This window comes from Anabrus simplex, chromosome 1 (assembly GCF_040414725.1).
Source record: "Anabrus simplex isolate iqAnaSimp1 chromosome 1, ASM4041472v1, whole genome shotgun sequence".
NCBI lineage: Eukaryota > Metazoa > Arthropoda > Insecta > Orthoptera > Tettigoniidae > Anabrus > Anabrus simplex.
The window spans coordinates 1,063,241,704-1,063,260,861 of NC_090265.1; the positions used below are offsets into that span (position 1 = coordinate 1,063,241,704).

Sequence of the window (19,158 nt, forward strand, 5' to 3'; positions counted from 1 at the left end):
TACACTCATTGGAGGGTCTGCCTTACAAGGGCTGCACTCGGCTAGAAATAGTCACACGAAATTAAATAATAATAATAATAATAATAATAATAATAATAATAATAATAATAATAATAATAATAATAATAATAATAATACATAGTAAATATATAAGAGAATGTCACTGACCTATATAGAGTTAGTGACATGTGCATCCAATGTCTTGGCTGAGTGGCGTGGACAGTGGTCTTCGGTTCCGGACCGTGTCGGGGTTTTAAAGTTTTCTTAATTAATTCTTCTAGCCGCGGAGCTGGGTGTTCGTGATCATCTTAATACACACCTTCATTTGCATATCACTAACCACCACGGAAACACACAATAGTGAATTCAACCATCCACATAGTGTTGGTGTCAGAAAAGACATCCGGGCTTAAAATTGGGTTAAAACCACACATAGTGCCGACCCCAGATAAATAGGAAAGGTCCAGGGAAAAGAAGAAAAACGAGGAGGTCATTGACTTGTCGCTTGTGAGTGAGCACTCCGATGGTACACCGGTAAGGAGACCGATTGCAATATACTTCCCAGGCTGAACTTCTCCCTGCAGTATGGGACATTGTCTTATTTTAATAATTGACAACCGCTGCTAATTCAATAAACTGATAACTGAATTAATTTGCAAATTTATCACTTGATGATCGATTGGAAATCTCTGATATCAACTCTAACTGGGCAGCACTGGGAATGAATCAGATATTATATGCAAATCCTCACTGGGCGGACGAGCACCACACAGATTGAGTGTTCTCGTCTGTGAAGTGGACTCATCTGTCCACATTATACGGTCGAGAAATCAGAGACTCATCCAAAGTTTATGCAGCTGCCACCGATAGAAGCGGAGCCGTTTGTCTTATCCCTAGGCGTGCGTGCTTACACGGTCTGTACACGAAATTAGTACGGTTCATCCTGGTCTAGGACTTGCGATGCCCTATTTCGATGCATAGTAATGAGAACCATAATACGGCGGATTATGACACATCTATTGATATATACTATGTGTGGAATATAATTTTAAATCTCAGCGTTCCTCCCTTTATCTCTAGCAAAAGAGTTTTTCCTTACTGTGCCTCTTATGTTATGGAACTGTCTCAAAACTTGCCTATTAGGTGTCTATCCATGCTGATGTCCTCTGCTGATAATTTTCAATAATAATAATAATAATAATAATAATAATAATAATAATAATAATAATAATAATAATAATAATAATAATAATAATAATAATAATAATAATAATAACTATTGTTGTGTTTGCAACGAATTCCACTAAACGATGCTATTTCGGCCACTGTCCGCTCAACAACACCAATTCTAAAGTTGTTGCCAGTCAACAATATACTGTATTATTTCCCTCTCTATATTATCCTGATCACTCCAGTCACCTACATCTTTGTTGTCCGGCTCCATGGCTAAATGGTTAGCGTGCTGGCCTTTGGTCACAGCGGTTCCGAGTTCGATTCCAGGCAAGGTCGGGAATTTTAACCTTAATTGGTTAATTTCGCTGGCACGGGGACTGGGTGTATGTGTCGTCTTCATTATCATTTCATCCTCGTCACGACACGCAGGTCGCCTATGGGTGTCAAATGAAAAGACCTGCATCTGGCGAGCCGAACTTGTCCTTGGACACTCCCGGCACTAAAAGCCATACGTCATTTCATTTTTATCTACATCTTTGTTAACTGCTATGAATAAAGTGTCTTAGAACCCGTAACACATTAAACTACAATGTATAGGAAGATAATATCATATCTCGATTGAGAGCCCATGACAAATGCGAGGTGAAAATGCTGCATTTGTCATAACAAGTGAATGTCAAATAATCTAAAATTTAAACATTACCTTCATATACAGAAAATGCCATTAACATCTGAATTTATGTGGGATTTTTATTTTATGAGGAAGTAAAACTAGGTAAACATCGTCTGCGTGTCAGATTCTCTCCTTGTTATGTCCAGTCTTCAGCCCGGAGGCTGATTGAATCCTTAAAAGAATTCTTAAGAGATCGACGGTCAGATGTCATGGATGGTCTAGGCGTCACTGAAGAGGCGTACCAGGGAAATGAAGAGTGATGCGGTTTACCGTTGCTTTCCTCTCGGAGCTTGATGGTGCTGTTGCATATCAGCCAGCCAAGCCCATGGAAATCCATACACCACCCGACTGAACGAGTGACACTTTTACACCATTCATCGCAGGGAGTGGATGCAGAAGGAAAGGCGTTTCTGCTATTGCTTATACCTCAATAACTTTCGCATTGTTAAAGCCAAGAATAAAGACTGTGACAGGCAAGTTAATGAGAGTAATGAACTTAGTCTAGCCTTTGCTAGAAGACATAGGGAACTGCTAACATTGCATGGGTATTAATTTTTGGAGATCCTGTTATCTCATGCCCTAATTGGCAGTATCTTGGAGCTAGTTTGGCATTCTGAGGAGGACGATTAGACTATTACCCACATCTGATAAGGTGTCAGTAGGACTGAAAGAATGTGTAAGGAAATGAAACGATCGTGGACTAAGAGAAAATAATTATTATGGCATTTTCGTGGAAATCACTTCAGATAGAGTTGTGGTAGTTTGTTGGTGATGCTCTTTAAAAAGGCAAGTCAGTGGGATAATCGGACCCTCTTAATACTATTCGTAAGATAAACAGGAAGAGTTTAGCACTCTGGAGAATGAAGGTGTTGGTGTAAAGAACGGGAAGGAGGTAGAATTATAGGCTCCCTAGACACAGGAAAACATTTACTGCCCTCGTAAAAAGGACTATTTTAATTACACAATGGTTGTACTACACTCAACATGGACCTTGTTTGTAACTTTAGCTTATCCATTGCCGGTAAGTGATATTATATGAGTAGACAGTGGTTGACGTGGGGGATTATTTAATTTATAATTACGTGATGAACTGGAGTGAAAAATGTCCCTGAAAATATTACTTCAACATTTGTCTGAAACGAGTGAAGATGAGGCTGGTAGTCAGAAATGTTGACGAATTAAAACTTCCAATTCATAGTTCCCAGTGTTTTTATGACTATGCAGATCTATCAAAAGTGGAACAGAACAAAATTACCGATAGCTTGATTCGGGGGGGGGGGGGGGGGGGAGGGACAGTAGCACGAGGAAAGAGACGTGGCACGTTTGGTAAGTTATTAATTATCTGGTGAAGCCCAGAGAGAGCTCTCAAATTAACATTCTAACGATAATGAAGAGAGTGATCGGGATAGTAGCACAGTGTCACTGGTATTATCTTCTATCTTAATTAGATCACTCTGTTTCACTTAACGAGAAATGGCCTACGCTGGATGTACACAGAGAATCCATTAAAACTGGCAGGTCACTCACAACCTTTCAGCGCCCCCTAGCGTTGGCTCTCGATAAAATTACTTTTTTTTTTCCACTGAACGAGGGGAGTCTGGCAATGCACCGCATGCCACCATTCAGTTTTGCTTAATAGCTTACTCCGGGTCATCAGTGAAAGAAGAATTAGAATCGAAATTGCTCATGTTTTGATCTTGTTACGTTACTCAGCCGATTTCAATTCTCAGGTGGCGCCAGATAAGATCCCTCTGACTTGGGCGAGGTCATACGAAACATGAAGCTACTTGTAACTTATGAAATGGAGAACCTATGTCTTTAATCGGAGAAACCTGCACTTTAACGAGATGCTAGGAATAAGAAGAACGCCAGATTGAATTGGGGAAGAAGGACAGGGATATAAACACCAACTGCTGTACTTTATCAGAGGCAATCCCATTTCGTTGAAATGATCTGACTTTTAAGCTATTACGCTTAGGTCTACTATGCAACACTTAGATGATAATCTCGAAATAATAGTGTTGTTATTTTTTTACGTCCCACTAACTACATTTGTATGGTTTTCGGAGACGTGCCAGTAAATCTACCGACACCAGTCTGTGACAGGATCGAACCTGCCAGGTTGGGCCCAGAAGGTCAGTGTTCTACCGTCTAAGCTACTCAGCCCGGCGATAATCTGTATATTGGGTCGCTAAAACAGTCATTACTATCATCTAAGGAGCAAGCTAGACATTGTACGTAACAGTTGATATCGTGATCATAGCCATAGACTTCCAGTTTCTTACGTGGACCGAGCGAGTGAAGATGGTTTCCCATTTTCACACCAGGCAAATGCTGAGAATACGCCTCAATCAAGGTCACGGACGCTTCCTTACTACTACTCGCTCTTTCCTATCCCGTAGTCGCCATAAGACATATCTGTGTCAGTGCGACAGAAAGCAAATTAAAAAAAATACTTGGAATCCGAGCCACAGAGACGTGAATTTTTAATTTCCAAAATCCCTCTAGCATTAGCAGGGTTTTATACCGCTGCCGCCTTTGTGAGAAACTAGCCACGATGAATTTCACAATGCAAGGTAATCAAGGAAATATTTTATCTCAAACGTTCATTCTTCTATTTTACATTGTTGTTGTTTAGATCATCAGTCCATAGTCTGGTTTGACGCAGCGTCCCATCCCACCCTGTCCTGCGCTAACCTTCTCATTTCTACGTAACTACTACATCCACTCTAATCTGATTGTCATATTCATACTTTGGTCTACCCTACCATTCCTACCGCCTACACTTCTCTAGAAAACCTACTGAACAAGTCCTGGGTGTCTTAAGATGTGTCCTATCATTCTATCACTTCTTCTCGTCAAATTTAGCCAAATATATCTCCTCTCACCAATTCGACTTAATACGTCTTCGTTAGTGATTCGATCTACCCACATCACCTTCAGCATTCTTCTGTAGCACCACGTATCAAAAACTTCTATTTCTTCCTGAGCTAGTTATCATCCATGTTTCACTTCAATATAAAGCCACGCTCCAGAGTCTTCGAAATTACCTTTCTAATTCCTATATCAATGTTTGAAGTGAGCAAATTTCTTTTCTTAAGAAAGGACTTTCTTCTTTGTTCCAGTCTGCATTTTATGTCCTCCTTACTTCTGCCATCGTTAGTTATTTTACAACCCAAGAAACAATATTCGTCTACTTCCTTTAAGACTTCATTTCCTAATCTAATACTTCTTGCATCATCTGACTTCATTCGACTGCACTTCATTACCTTTGTTTTGAATTTCCTTATTTTCATCTTATACTCCTTTTCCAAGACTCTGTCCATGCCATTCATCAGTTTCTTCAGATCTTCTATGGACTCAGATAAAATAACGATATCATCAGCAAATCTCAAAGTTTTGATTTCCCCTGGATTGTGATTGCTTTTCCAAATTCATCTTTGATTTCCTTTACCACCTGTTCTATATAAATATTGAAAAGAGAGGTGAGAAATAGTAACTTACAAACAACCTTAAATATGATGTCATTCTGTAAAAGTTCCAGAAAAATACTCGGATTTACTCGGGTTTACATAATATTGTTATCATATGTGTACAAAGAAAAGAACATTAAAAACACTGACATAAATAACGGACAAAATTCATATAACACTAACATCTAGAACAAAAATCCGATAATGTGTAGAATTGGTATAGAATACTCTACAGTATATCCAAGTATAATATTTTATATATTAATAGGCAAAATTATTGTGATAAGAATGATATACAGTACATGCAAATAACTTGGATTACAATAAACAAATACTCCTTACTCAGTTTCTGGTGATCCAGAACTAGGGGAAGGGAGTATTCTGTAATATTTGTTGCTTAACAGCTCAATGTGACTTCAGAAATTATATCTGAGAGACATCGCCACTGGCTCGTCATTTAGTCATCCGTGCTTATAATCCCACCGAATGCAAATCAAAGTTTTAAAATGAAAAATCACGTTTCCTACTGTTCGAATTTCACGAATAAATAACTGTGATCAGAATGTGCACAGTCACGTAAATTACATTTTACTATTAAATTTAAATTTTACCTTTAAATTTTCTTATGAATGTAGGTTAAATTTTCGTGCTGTAGGTTGTATGCTTTCTTTCAAAAAGGCTCCCTATCTCGGAAGACTGTTCATTTCTTTCTCAAGATGTATAACAATTAAGAACTGCACAAACCACCTACAACCATTCTTCTAAGACAGTGGAACAGATATAGAGGTACATCTTTACGGTAAAAAAATATATATTTGAATTTTTTGGAATACCGTATGTTCTCATCTTCAACCAAATGAAAGAAGTGTCTCCTTTACTTCAAAAGGTATGTTTTCACTTGCTATGTTCCCCTCTATCTCATACGCTTGTTGCGTAATAATAGTAATACATAACAACAAATAAATCAATAAATATAAATTCGTGCCTCATTGTGCAGGTGGCACATACTCCCAACTGAGGTGAGCTTTATTTTCTTATTTCACCACCAATTTAGACTCTTATCAATCTTAAATGTATAAGCAGTATGAGGAGTCGAACCCGAACCCCGACAGATGGTGGCTAATAACGCTAACAGTCACACCACGGAGGTGGAAATAATAATAATAATAATAATAATAATAATAATAATAATAATAATAATAATAATAATAATAATTTTACGTCCCATTCACTGCTTGTAAGGGTTTGGAGACACCGAGGTGCCGGAATTTTTATTTGTTTTGCCCCACACAAGTTCTTTTACGTGCCCTAAATTTACTGAGTTATGGCTGGCGTATTTGAGCACATTCAAATTTCACAGGACTGAGCTGGGATCAAAATCAAACGCACCCCCAATTTAGAATCAGAAAACTAGTGTTTCTATCATCTGAATCATTCCGTCTAGCTGTCTTACTCATAAGCAACATGCCCTAACCTCTTTTCTTTGACACAAGTTATTTAACTTTTAGAAATAGTTTTTAGTGCCAAAATTATAAATATTGATATGAAAGATAAGGAGTAAGAAAATAATTCTGAAGGGATATCTTAAATACACTAGAGCAGTGGTTCCCAAAGCGTGTTCCACGATTTGCTAGGGATCCGCCAACGGTTCTCAGGGATTCTGTGGGTTGCTTATACATTCTTTAAATAAATGCTATAGTTTTCCTCGACATGACTACATGACTATGCAATACCATACATACGTGACTATAATGGAGAAAAATATTATATCGGTATTCAAGTGGTTTAATCAAAGAAAAACAACACTTTCTCTTTTACAATTGCAGTTGTCAACACTATCGATCCTTTCTGTCTGGTGAGGGACAAGGATGGGGATTGACTGATTGTAACTGTAATAGATTTCCTAATAACTGCTTGCTGTGTGTAAACATTGCAGTCTCTTCCTCTAGAGAACAGTGTAGGTTTAGATAAGTATGTTCCGACACTTAAATTTGGTTGACAATGATTTCTAGTCCAAAATAAATCTCCTTTCTTAGGTTAGACACGTGTTTCGATAAAATTTAAATTCCTGTATTGTTGTACATGCGTTCTACTTATTGGTTTAATTCAGAAACTGATTTTTAATGTTCATTTAGTACGAGCATGCTGATGTCAGGTGTTTGTGTTTTTTATGTATCATATATTTACATAAACATTGTTTCATAAATTATACGCTATATTTTGCTTTGTCGTCCTGAACATCCTTATATGTAAGGCAGGCGCTATTTTTTTTCAAAATAATATTTTTATAATTATGCGTGTAATTACAAAAAAATCATGCAGTTTATAACCACAGTTGTATACTTGTGAACTCATTGCTATGAATGGTATGAATGTAGAAGGCCTATTGCCCGGGTTAAATACTACGTAATATTCACATAACATAAATAGGGAGGCGTATTTTTAATGGGATTCATCTGAGGATCCATGATTATTTTTCAAGTCCGAAGGGATCTGCGTTCAACATTTTTGGACCTTGGTCTAGAGTACGTTGCTGGTTTGGGTGTTTCAGAAAGTGAACCGTGTAAATATACAATGAATCACAGTATTTATAGCACCAACCACGTTCATATGTAAACATCTGATAAAATTTCTAATGGTAACTACGAAGGCTTTTACAAATCTGAACATCATTTTGTGAATGGTAATGAATGTATGCTAATGATACAAAATGTTGTTTAAGTAGAATTTGTGGTTACTGGTGCTTTCTTAATCTGCTTACCCACCAGGGTCGGGTTTTCCTTCGGACTCAGCGAGGGATCCCACCTCTACCGCCTCAAGGGCAGTTTCCTGGAGTTTCAGACATCGGGTCGGGGGATACAACTGGGGAGGATGACCAGTACCTCGCCCAGGCGGCCTCACCTGCTATGGTGAACAGGGGCCTTGCGAGGGGATAGGAAGATTGGAAAGGATGGACAAGGAAGAGGGAAGGAATCGGCCGTGGCCTTAAGTTAGGTAGCATCCCGGCATTTGCCTGGAGGAGAAGTGGGAATCCACGGAAAACCACTTCCAGGATGGCTGAGGTGGGAATCGAACCCACCTCTACTCATTTGATCTCCTGAGGCTGAGTGAACCCCGTTGCAGTCCTCGTACCACTTTTCAAATTTCGTGTCAGAGCCGGGAATCGAACCCGGGCCTCCGAGGGTGGCAGCTAATCAACTAACCACTACACCACAGAGGCGGACATTTGTGGTTGCTAATCAGCAAAAAATTGGATTTTACTAAATATTGCAACAGATGCAAATCATCTCACCTTTTAACTCCTTCATACCCGAATTTTTGTAGGCCTATGCTGTACAAAAAGAAAAAGTATTTTAGTTTAGATCTGGTATGATACAGTGTCCGGAATGTACTGTTTCTCTAGGTGTGAGGTAGATCAACTTTGTTACTTTCAGTTTCCTGTCTCAGTCTCATCCTTGGCTTTGATAATATCAAAGTAACTGAGATATGGACGATGCTAGTAATGCCATTCCTCATGCAGCTAGTCCCTGTTATCAATAGTGTGGAAATGTCAGTCATATGGTCGGATGGTGCGTGTAATTCAGTGAACTTGGCAGACTGATATGCAATAGCAACGCAGGTCCCACTGTTATATTGTGGGGCCTGACGCTCTCCTGACCTTATCAGGGTCGTGCTGTGAAAGCAACGGGAAACTACTTCACTCCTCATTTTCCTTGTACACCTCCTTTTGACGCCTAGGCTATCTTGATGCGCCAACCAGTCTTTGGGCTGAGTACTTATCATACATTATTCAACTATAATTTTCCCTCTTCCTGCCCCTTTCTGGACATTTCCCCCAATTTATTGGTGTCGGCACGTATTGTGGATATAGCCAAGTTTTACGGTCTGGTGAACTTCCTGCACTGTACACTATTGCGTGTCTCTGTGGCGGTGGACAGCGTAGTGTGCTGTATGTATAGTACGCGCACTTTTTATTGATACATGCACACCTAGTGCTGAATCGATTGACCTCTGTTATCTTCGAGATACGTATTGGCAACTATTGAAACACAAACTATGCCAGTTGTTTTACGTTGCACCGACACAGATACGTCTTATGGCGACGATGGGACAGGAAAGGGCTAGGAGTGGGAAGGAAGCGGCCGTGGCCTTAATTAAGGTACAGCCCCAGCATTTGCCTGGTGTGAAAATGGGAAACCACGGAAAACCATATTCAGGGCTGCCGACAGTGGGATTCGAACCTACTATCTCCCGAATACTGGATACTGGCCGCACTTTAGCGACTGCAGCTATCGAGCTCGGTTACAAACTATGAATCGCTTATGCATCGCTATGCGACATCTGGCGTACACTTTACGTACTAGTACTGTTGTTGTTTACACAGCAAAGCCAAACTGTAGAATTCATGCTAGGGACAAGATTCGCATCGAGAAATGTTATATTATGTTATATAATGTGTGTGTGACACAGTCTTTGGCTTTTGATAATAAAGGTTTAGAAAATTCATATCGATCGATAATACATCGCTAAAAGGTGCGCGTACTATAGATCAGGAGAAGTGTATTAAAAACGAACACAAAAAACCTAGTCGCCGAGCCAGAAGAATTAATCATGCACAGTTATAATCCCAAAACTGGCCAGTAATCGAACCGAGGGCTCGCTGAACCAGAGTTCAGTATGCTGATCATTCAGACAAGGGACATGACATAATATTATGTTCTACAGAATAATACAAAATGATTATTTTTTGAAAGCGTGACACAGAAGATCCAAAATTTTAATGGGCGTAATGACAATTTTAGTAGGCTGTAATCTAGTATATTACAACAGCATTTGATACTACAATTATACGCAGCGGGTACTCCACAATTGTACAACACAATCCTGAGGACTCTATATGATTTCTGCAACCAAACATAAGCTTCAAAATCTTCTTCCCTTGCTTTCTCGACACGCTGGTGGAGTCTCGCATATCTGGATTTGGCCCTGTTTTGTGAATGGATGCCCTTCCTGACGCGAAACCTATATGGAGGGATGTAATCACTATTGCGTGTTTCTGTGGTGGTTGGCAATGCGATATATTGTGTGATGTGAAGAGGAGAGTATTGGGACGAATAAAAACACATAGTGCCCGCCGTGAATCGAACCCGAAGCGAGCGAGTTGACCGTGCGGTTAGGATAGCGCAGTTGTGAGCTTTCATTCGGGAGACGGTGGGTTCGCAGCCATGAAGCTGGTTTCCCATGGTTTCCCATTTTCATACAAGGAAAATGCTGGGGCTGCATCTCAATTAAGGCCAAGGGCACTACTTTCTCAGTCTTAGCCTTTCCCATTCTTCCATTGCCGAAAACCTTCGATGTGTTAGTACGATGTTAAACCAATCGAACGCAGGACCCTCTGAACAGAAGGCCTCGACTCTGAGCATTCAACCAAGGAACCGGACAAATACAAGCTTCAAAATCGATTATGAACTGTGGGTTCTGAAATGGTTAACGCATCGACAGCTACTGGCGAAACTCAGGTTTAATAATCGCCAAATAACCCGGTGAATTGTTCTACTTCATTTACTTTCAGCACCTGAAAGAGCAAACTGCACTGCTACGAAAGTCATCACGGGCAAACGGCTCGCTGTGGGTTGTGTTAGCCACAAAGGTGTTCTCTACAGACACAACGGGATTACACGAACTTGTACTTAGCGTGGAGATGTTCTGGGCGTGTCCGCTGGTTATGACATAGATGTGGTCACCAGATGAGGACCATTTGGATGCGAGCAGACGAGCGGGCCGCGAACATAATGCTTCGGAAAATAAACCGCGAGTTTAATGGGAATAATTAATGACGTTTGCAAGTTTTTGTTGCTGAATTTAAATTGTGAATATGTTAAAGGGCCCCTGCTTGCATTTGAAAAGAGAATTCATTCTCCAACTTTCTAGCGAGTAAGAAAATAGAACGCAGGGACAATATAAAGTTTAGTGCTTTATAAATCTGCATATACTATTTGAAACGTAATTTGGGGAATAGTAACTTTACGAGGAGACTAAGTCCATACGAGTTCTATCCTTTTGTTTGACTACATAATGGAAGAGCACATTTAAATGAAACAATCACATTTTGCTGTAAATTTGTTTTTTAAATTCCCTCAAAATATTCTCCTGACTTGAATACACAACGTCGGAGGAATTTGCTGATTCAGATTTCAATTTGTACTTCCAATTAGTTAGTGGCTGTTGTAGAGAATCCTGCTGACGACAGACGAAAAGGAAAAAAAAAATGGTTACCTCTTTTAAAGGACGAGTGGGGTTTTAAATTCCCAAGCCTGATGGTGAGTTCAGTAGCCTATATTTAGGATACTGTTAACGATTGTAGTGGACATTATCTATATATATAAAATAAGAGTTTTGTCTGTACATTGCTCAGAATTTGAAAAGAATGCTATTTTTGTATCGGTCATGTTCACAATAACAAGAAAATGCATTTTTTACATTTCCGTAATTTCTGTCTGTCTGTCTGTCTGTCTGTACACGCATCACGAGAAAACGGTTGAAGAGAATTTAATGAAAATCGGAATGTAAAGTCGGGTGATGAACCGCTACAATCTAGGCTATAAATTATTTTAATCACGCTGAGTGAAATGGTAGTTTAGGGGAAGCCTGAAATTTAATTCTCAAATATTTATGTTATTAGTGGTCGTGTCTTAATGAAAATCGGTAGACAAACATGTTAAATAAGTCGCTACAATATAGGCTATACACGCTGAGAAACATGGTAGTTTAGGGGTAGGCCTAAAATTTAATTGTCAAATATTTATTGTATTAGTGGTCGTATCTTCACGAAAATTGGTGTACGAAGTCGGGGAATAGGTCGCTATAATCTAGGCTATCAATAATGTTATTCACATCATCATCATCATCATCTGTTTACCCTCCAGGTTCGGTTTTTCCCTCGGACTTAGCGAGGGATCCCACCTCTACCGCCTCAAGGGCAGTGTCCTGGAGCTTCAGACTCTTGGTCGGGGGATACAACTGGGGAGTATGACCAGTACCTCGCCCAGGCGGCCTCACCTGCTATGCTGAACAGGGGCCTTGTGGAGGGATGGGAAGATTTGAAGGGATAGGCAAGGAAGAGGGCAGGAAGCGGCCGTGGCCTTAAGTTAGGTACCATCCCGGCATTCGCCTGGAGGAGAAGTGGGAAACCACGGAAAACCACTTCCAGGATGGTTGAGGTGGGAATCGAACCCACCTCTACTCAGTTGACCTCCCGAGGCTGAGTGGACCCCGTTCCAGCCCTCGTACCACTTTTCAAATTTCGTGGCAGAGCCGGGAATCGAACCCGGGCCTCCGGGGGTGGCAGCTAATCACGCTAACCACTACACATTGAGTGAAATGGTAGTTTAGGGGAAGGCCTGAAATGTAATCTATATATAAAATAAGAGTTTGTACATTGCTCAGAATTTGAAAAGAATGGCGTTTCTGTATCGTTCATGTTCACAGTAACAAGAAAATGCATTTTTTACTTTTCCGTAATTTCTGTCTGTCTGTCTGCCTTTCTGTCTGTCTGTCTGTCTGTACACGCATCACGAGAAAACGGCTGAAGAGAATTTAATGAAAATCGGAATGTACAGTCGGGTGTTGAACCGCTACTATCTAGGCTATAAATTATTTTAATCGCGCTGAGCGAAATAGTAGTTTAGGGAAGGCCTGAAATTTAATTCTCAAATATTTATGTTATTAGTGGTCGTATCTTAATGAAAATCGGTAGACAAAGATGGGAAATAAGTCGCCACAATATAGGCTATACACGCTGAGAATAATGGTAGTTTAGGGGAAGGCCTAAAATTTAATTGTCAAATATTTATTGTATTAGTGGTCTTATCTTCACGAAAATTAGTATGCAAAGTCGGGGAATAGGTCGCTATAATCTAGGCTATCAATAATGTTATTCACACTGAGTGAAATGGTAGTTTAGGGGAAGGCCTGAAATGTAATCTATATACAGAGTGAAGCGAAATTCGCGCACTCGGGCGTCGCAGTGCGACTCCCTACATGCCAGCAATAAAAAATGTCTTTCACAAAAGTTCGTCCTGCGAGTATATCAGGCAGAGAAAGGACGTTGAATAGTGGCAATCTGGCAACACTGTAACCACATGTACGGTAAGTACCTCTGTCAGCATCATATATCCGTGCTGAGCAGTTGGTGCATTGGATAGGGTTTTGGGTTGGCATGTAGGTGGTAGAGGGTTCGATCCTGGGTTAAGGCGCAATTTTTTGTTTACTAATTTCCATCGGACATTACATACTGTAATACAGTAAGACACCGTACCTTAGGTCTCATGTATCCTACATTTACAACATTTTGTAACGCTGAACACAACAAATACCTTGCTAGGCCTACTGGTAACGTAAGCCCTTACGAAATACAATGGACTTGAACGAGGCAAGAATAACAGTTGCTACTAATCTATGAGATCGTTGGAGGACGGTAGAAAGAAAACAGGTTTCGCATTTAGTATATGAATTTGTGCGAATAAATTCACGTCCACGACGTGGAAAGGACGTCTTTCAAAGCTGACCAAGGGAAACGATAGTTCGTCCATTTGTAGGATCGTAGTATGTAAGTGCAAAGGGTTTCTAGAGGACCCGCTGCAATGGCTGTTGACGATTAAGTTGCCAGATACCATACCACCTGGACTACATTTATGAAATAAAAAAAATACGCTTCAACCCAGGATCGACCCCTCGACCTCCTGAATGCTCACCCAAAACTGTAACCACTGCACCAACTGTACAGCACAAAGAATACGTGCTGACAGAGGTAGTTACCCTACATGTGGTTACAGTGTTGCCAGATTGCTACTCTTCAACGCCCTTTTTCTGCCGGATATACTCGAAGGACGAACTTTTGTGAGAGACATTTTTTTATTGCTGGCATGTGAGCAGTCGCGCTGCGACGCCTGAGTGCGCGAATTTCGCTTCACCCTGTATATAAAATAAGAGTTTTGTCTGTACATTGCTTATAATATGAAAATAATGGTATTTCTGTATCGGTCATGTTCACAGTAGCAAGAAAATGCATTTTTTACTTTTCCGTAATTTCTGTCTGTCTGTCTGTACACGCATCACGAGGAAACGGCTGAAGAGAATTTAATGAAAATCGGAATGTAATGTCGGGTGATTAATCGCTACAATCTAGGCTATAAATTATTTTGATCACGCTGAGTGAAATTATAGTTCAGGGGAAGGCCTGAAATTTAATTCTCAAATATTTATGTTATTAGTGGTCGTGCCTTAATGAAAATCAGTAGACAAACATTGGAAATAAGTCGCTACAATATAGGCTATACACGCTGAGAAAAATGGTAGTTTAGGGGAAGGCCTAAAATTTAATTGTCAAATATTTATTGTATTAGTGGTCGTATCTTCTCGAAAATTGGTATGCAAAGTCTGGGAATAGGTCACTATAATCTAGGCTATCAATAATGTTATTCACATTGAGTGAAATGGTAGTTTAGGGGAAGGCCTGAAATGTAATCTATATATAAAATAAGTGTTTTGCCTGTACATTGCTCAGAATTTGAAATGAATGGTATTTCTGTATCTGTCATGTCTGCAGTAACAAGGAAATGCATTTTTTTACTTTCCCGTAATTTCTGTCTGTCCGTCTATATGTATGTATGTACACGCATCAAGAGGAAACGGCTGAAGAGAATTTAATGAAAATCGTCATGTAATGTCGGGTGATGATCCACTACAATCTAGGCTATAAATGATTTTATTCACGCTGAGTGAAATGGTAGTTTAGGGGAAGGCCTGAAATGTAATTCTCAAATAAGTTATTTATGTCATTAGTGGTCGTATAGATAAATCTATATATATCAATCTCACAGCTGCGCGCCCCTAACCACACGGCCAACTCGCCTGGTCGTACCGACTGAAACAGCCTGCCTGTATATTGGCGGGAAGTAGCATGCCATTCCTCTGGTTCATACATTTTCTGATATATCTGGTTTGTAACACATTGGTTCATCATAGTATTCGAGCTATTCAATCCCTACTCGGAGGCACTGATTGGAATGAGTAGTGTGCATGTTTAACGGAATAATGACAGAGGAGTGTTCACGGCAGTCTGCGACCTGGTTATTCCAGCTCTGGAACTTCGGACTCTTAGATCGGCACCGTAGTACTGTTCGTTGAAAGTAAGAAAGTTTGCGGTGTTTCATTTGATCGAGTATTTTATATGATAACATTGCTTTCAATCGCTACATTCCTACTGACGTTTTTGTAATGACCTATGTTGGATTAAGTTAGGAAAACCACCAAGTCAGTCTTTCTGAGAATCCCGTAGCGAAGCACGGGTACATCAGCTAGTTTTAAATAATAATAATAATAATAATAATAATAATAATAATAATAATAATAATAATAATAATAATAATAATAATAATGTATGTTTATTCTTCAGCCCGAAGGCTGGTTGGACCCTCAACAGCTCCGCCATCAGCTGTTATAGATGGCCTAGGCATCACTGAAGAGGCGTACTAGGGAAATTAGGAGTGAGGTAGTTTCCCCATTGCTTTCCTCACCGAGTCAAAAGTTGCTATTACATATCAGTTTGCCAAGCCCACTGAAATACATACACCAACCGACCCTATGAGCAACATTTTCACACCATTCATAGCAGGGACTGGCTGCAGAAGGAATGGCATTACTAGCATCACTCATACCTCAGTCACTTTCATTTTGTCACAGCCTAGGATAAAGCTGAGACAGATCAATAAAAATAACAAGATTGCTCTAGCCCATACCAGAAGACATAGTGCACTGTAAACACTAGGTCCCGCCAGCAAAGGCATAATAATAATAATAATAATAATAATAATAATAATAATAATAATAATAATAATAATAATCCTCTCCATCCATTTCACAAATTACTTCAGGTCAGCCCAGTTTTACTACTGAATGCCCTTCCTGGCACTAATCCTGTATGAAGGGATGTATTTACCATGACGTGTTTCTATTGTGGTTTGTAGTGTGATGTGTTTAATTTAAATGAAGATGTGTATTAGGATGAACATAAACATCCAACTCCCGAGCTAGAGAAATTAACCAGATACAGTATGATTAAAATCTTCGGCCCGGCCGGGAACCAAAACCGGGCCTTCTGAACCGAGAGCCATTCTGCTAACCATTCATCCAAGGAGCCATACAATAATAATAATAATAATAATAATAATAATAATAATAATAATAATAATAATAATAATAATAATAATAATAATAATAATGAAAATGAAAACCCAGAGCCTGTTTCCAATCATTCGAGCGGGCCAGGAATGGAATGAATGAAACCCCCATCTAGCGGCGACGATAGGAATTGTGCTGGCTGCCGAAGCCTGCCGCACTCCTCTGGAGTAATGATTAATGACTGACAGATGAAATGAAATGATATTGGAGAATGTTGCTGGATTGAATGATGACAGGGAAAGCTGGAGTATCCGAAGAAAATTCTGTCCCGCCTCCGCTTTGTCCAGCACAAATCTCATACGGAGTGACTGGGATTAGTGATGAGATATTCGATTTATTTTACTGAATCGATTCATTTGTTTCTGTTCATGCTACTGAATTGATACAGTGAGCCGATTCACGGCTCATTAGAGTTATCGATACTATTGCATCTGTGTAGTGCATACAGATTAGATAGCAGCAACATGAACATTCAATGCTTGCTGCTGCCATCTAGTTTTCATTCTATAAACTGCTTTCCTATGCGTCATCTAGCTTTCAGATTTTTCCATCCTCCTGCAGCCACTCCTTCGCACCAAGTTTTGATGTTACAAAGCCTTCCCCCGACAGTGACAACTCCATCAAATAAGTAGGCCTATATAGAGTTAGATGAAAAATATTTTTACACACACTTATCAATGAACTGCATTTAGAGCTGCCACGCAGGTGGGAGATTCCCTATCAATTGTTTGCCTATTCTTTTCTAAAAATGATCAAAGAACTTAGAAATTTAATTATATTCTCGGTAAGTACATAATATAAAATAGTTAAAAATTGAAATGCAGGAAAAAATAGGTACTTGTGCAATACTATACACTCTTATTACAACACAAAACTTCCGTAGTTAATAATAATAATAATAATAATAATAATAATAATAATAATAATGATAATGATAATAACAATAATTTATACAACTCAAATTTTATACACTACGGTACCTTATGTTTTTCCATAGACCTCTGAAAGCCACAACTCTATTATATATACAAAATTAGATGTAAAATATCTGTGTCCACAATAAGTAGCCTACATATTAAATATACACTGACTGACAGAGCAAATGCAACACCAAGAAGGAGTGGTCAGAACTTTATGCCAATTGCAGGGTAGACTGACGTCACTGAGGTATGCTCATGATGTGAAATGCGCCGCTGTGCTGCGCACGTAGCGAACGATAAATGGGACACGGCGTTGGCGAATGGCCCACTTCGTACCGTGATTTCTCAGCCGACAGTCATTGTAGAACGTGTTGTCGTGTGCCACAGGACACGTGTATAGCTAAGAATGCCAGGCCGCCGTCAACGGAGGCATTTCCAGCAGACAGACGACTTTACGAGGGGTATGGTGATCGGGCTGAGAAGGGCAGGTTGGTCGCTTCGTCAAATCGCAGCCGATACCCATAGGGATGTGTCCACGGTGCAGCGCCTGTGGCGAAGATGGTTGGCGCAGAGACATGTGGCACGTGCGAGGGGTCCAGGCGAAGCCCGAGTGACGTCAGCACGCGAGGATCGGCGCATCCGCCGCCAGGCGGTGGCAGCCCCGCACGCCACGTCAACCGCCATTCTTCAGCATGTGCAAGACACCCTGGCTGTTCCAATATCGACCAGAACAATTTCCCGTCGATTGGTTGAAGGAGGCCTGCACTCCCGGCGACCGCTCAGAAGACTACCATTGACTCCACAGCATAGACGTGCACGCCTGGCATGGTGCCGGGCTAGATCGACTTGGATGAGGGAATGGCGGAACGTCGTGTTCTCCGATGAGTCACGCTTCTGTTCTGTCAGTGATAGTCACCGCAGACGAGTGTGCCGTCGGCATGGAGAAAGGTCAAATCCGGCAGTAACTGTGGACCGCCCTACCGCTAGACAACGCGGCATCATGGTTTGGGGCGCTATTGCGTATGATTCCACGTCACCTCTAGTGCGTATTCAAGGCACGTTAAATGCCCACCGCTACGTGCAGCATGTGCTGCGGCCGGTGGCACTCCCGTACCTTCAGGGGCTGCCCAATGCTCTGTTTCAGCAGGATAATGCCCGCCCACACACTGCTCGCATCTCCCAACAGGCTCTACGAGGTGTACAGATGCTTCCGTGGCCAGCGTACTCTCCGGATCTCTCACCAATCGAACACGTGTGGGATCTCATTGAACGCCGTTTGCAAACTCTGCCCCAGCCTCGTACGGACGACCAACTGTGGAAAATGGTTGACAGAGAATGGAGAACCATCCCTCAGGACACCATCCGCACTCTTATTGACTCTGTACCTCGACGTGTTTCTGCGTGCATCGCCGCTCGCGGTGGTCCTACATCCTACTGAGTCGATGCCGTGCGCATTGTGTAACCTGCATATCGGTTTGAAATAAACATCAATTATTCGTCCGTGCCGTCTCTGTTTTTTTCCCAACTTTCATCCCTTTCGAACCACTCCTTCTTGGTGTTGCATTTGCTCTGTCAGTCAGTGTACATCAAATAGGTTGCTTTACGTCGCACCGGCACAGATAGGTCTTATGGCGACGATGAGATAGGAAAAGGCTAGAAGTGGAAAGGAAGTGGGCGT

The 19,158-nt window shown here is 40.6% G+C and overlaps 1 protein-coding gene across 2 annotated transcripts in view; it reads left to right on the forward strand.

The window, feature by feature from the left end:
* Positions 1–19,158, forward strand: part of nAChRbeta2 (nicotinic acetylcholine receptor beta2) — a 483,898-nt gene that overhangs the window by 103,581 nt on the left and 361,159 nt on the right. The window lies entirely within an intron of this gene.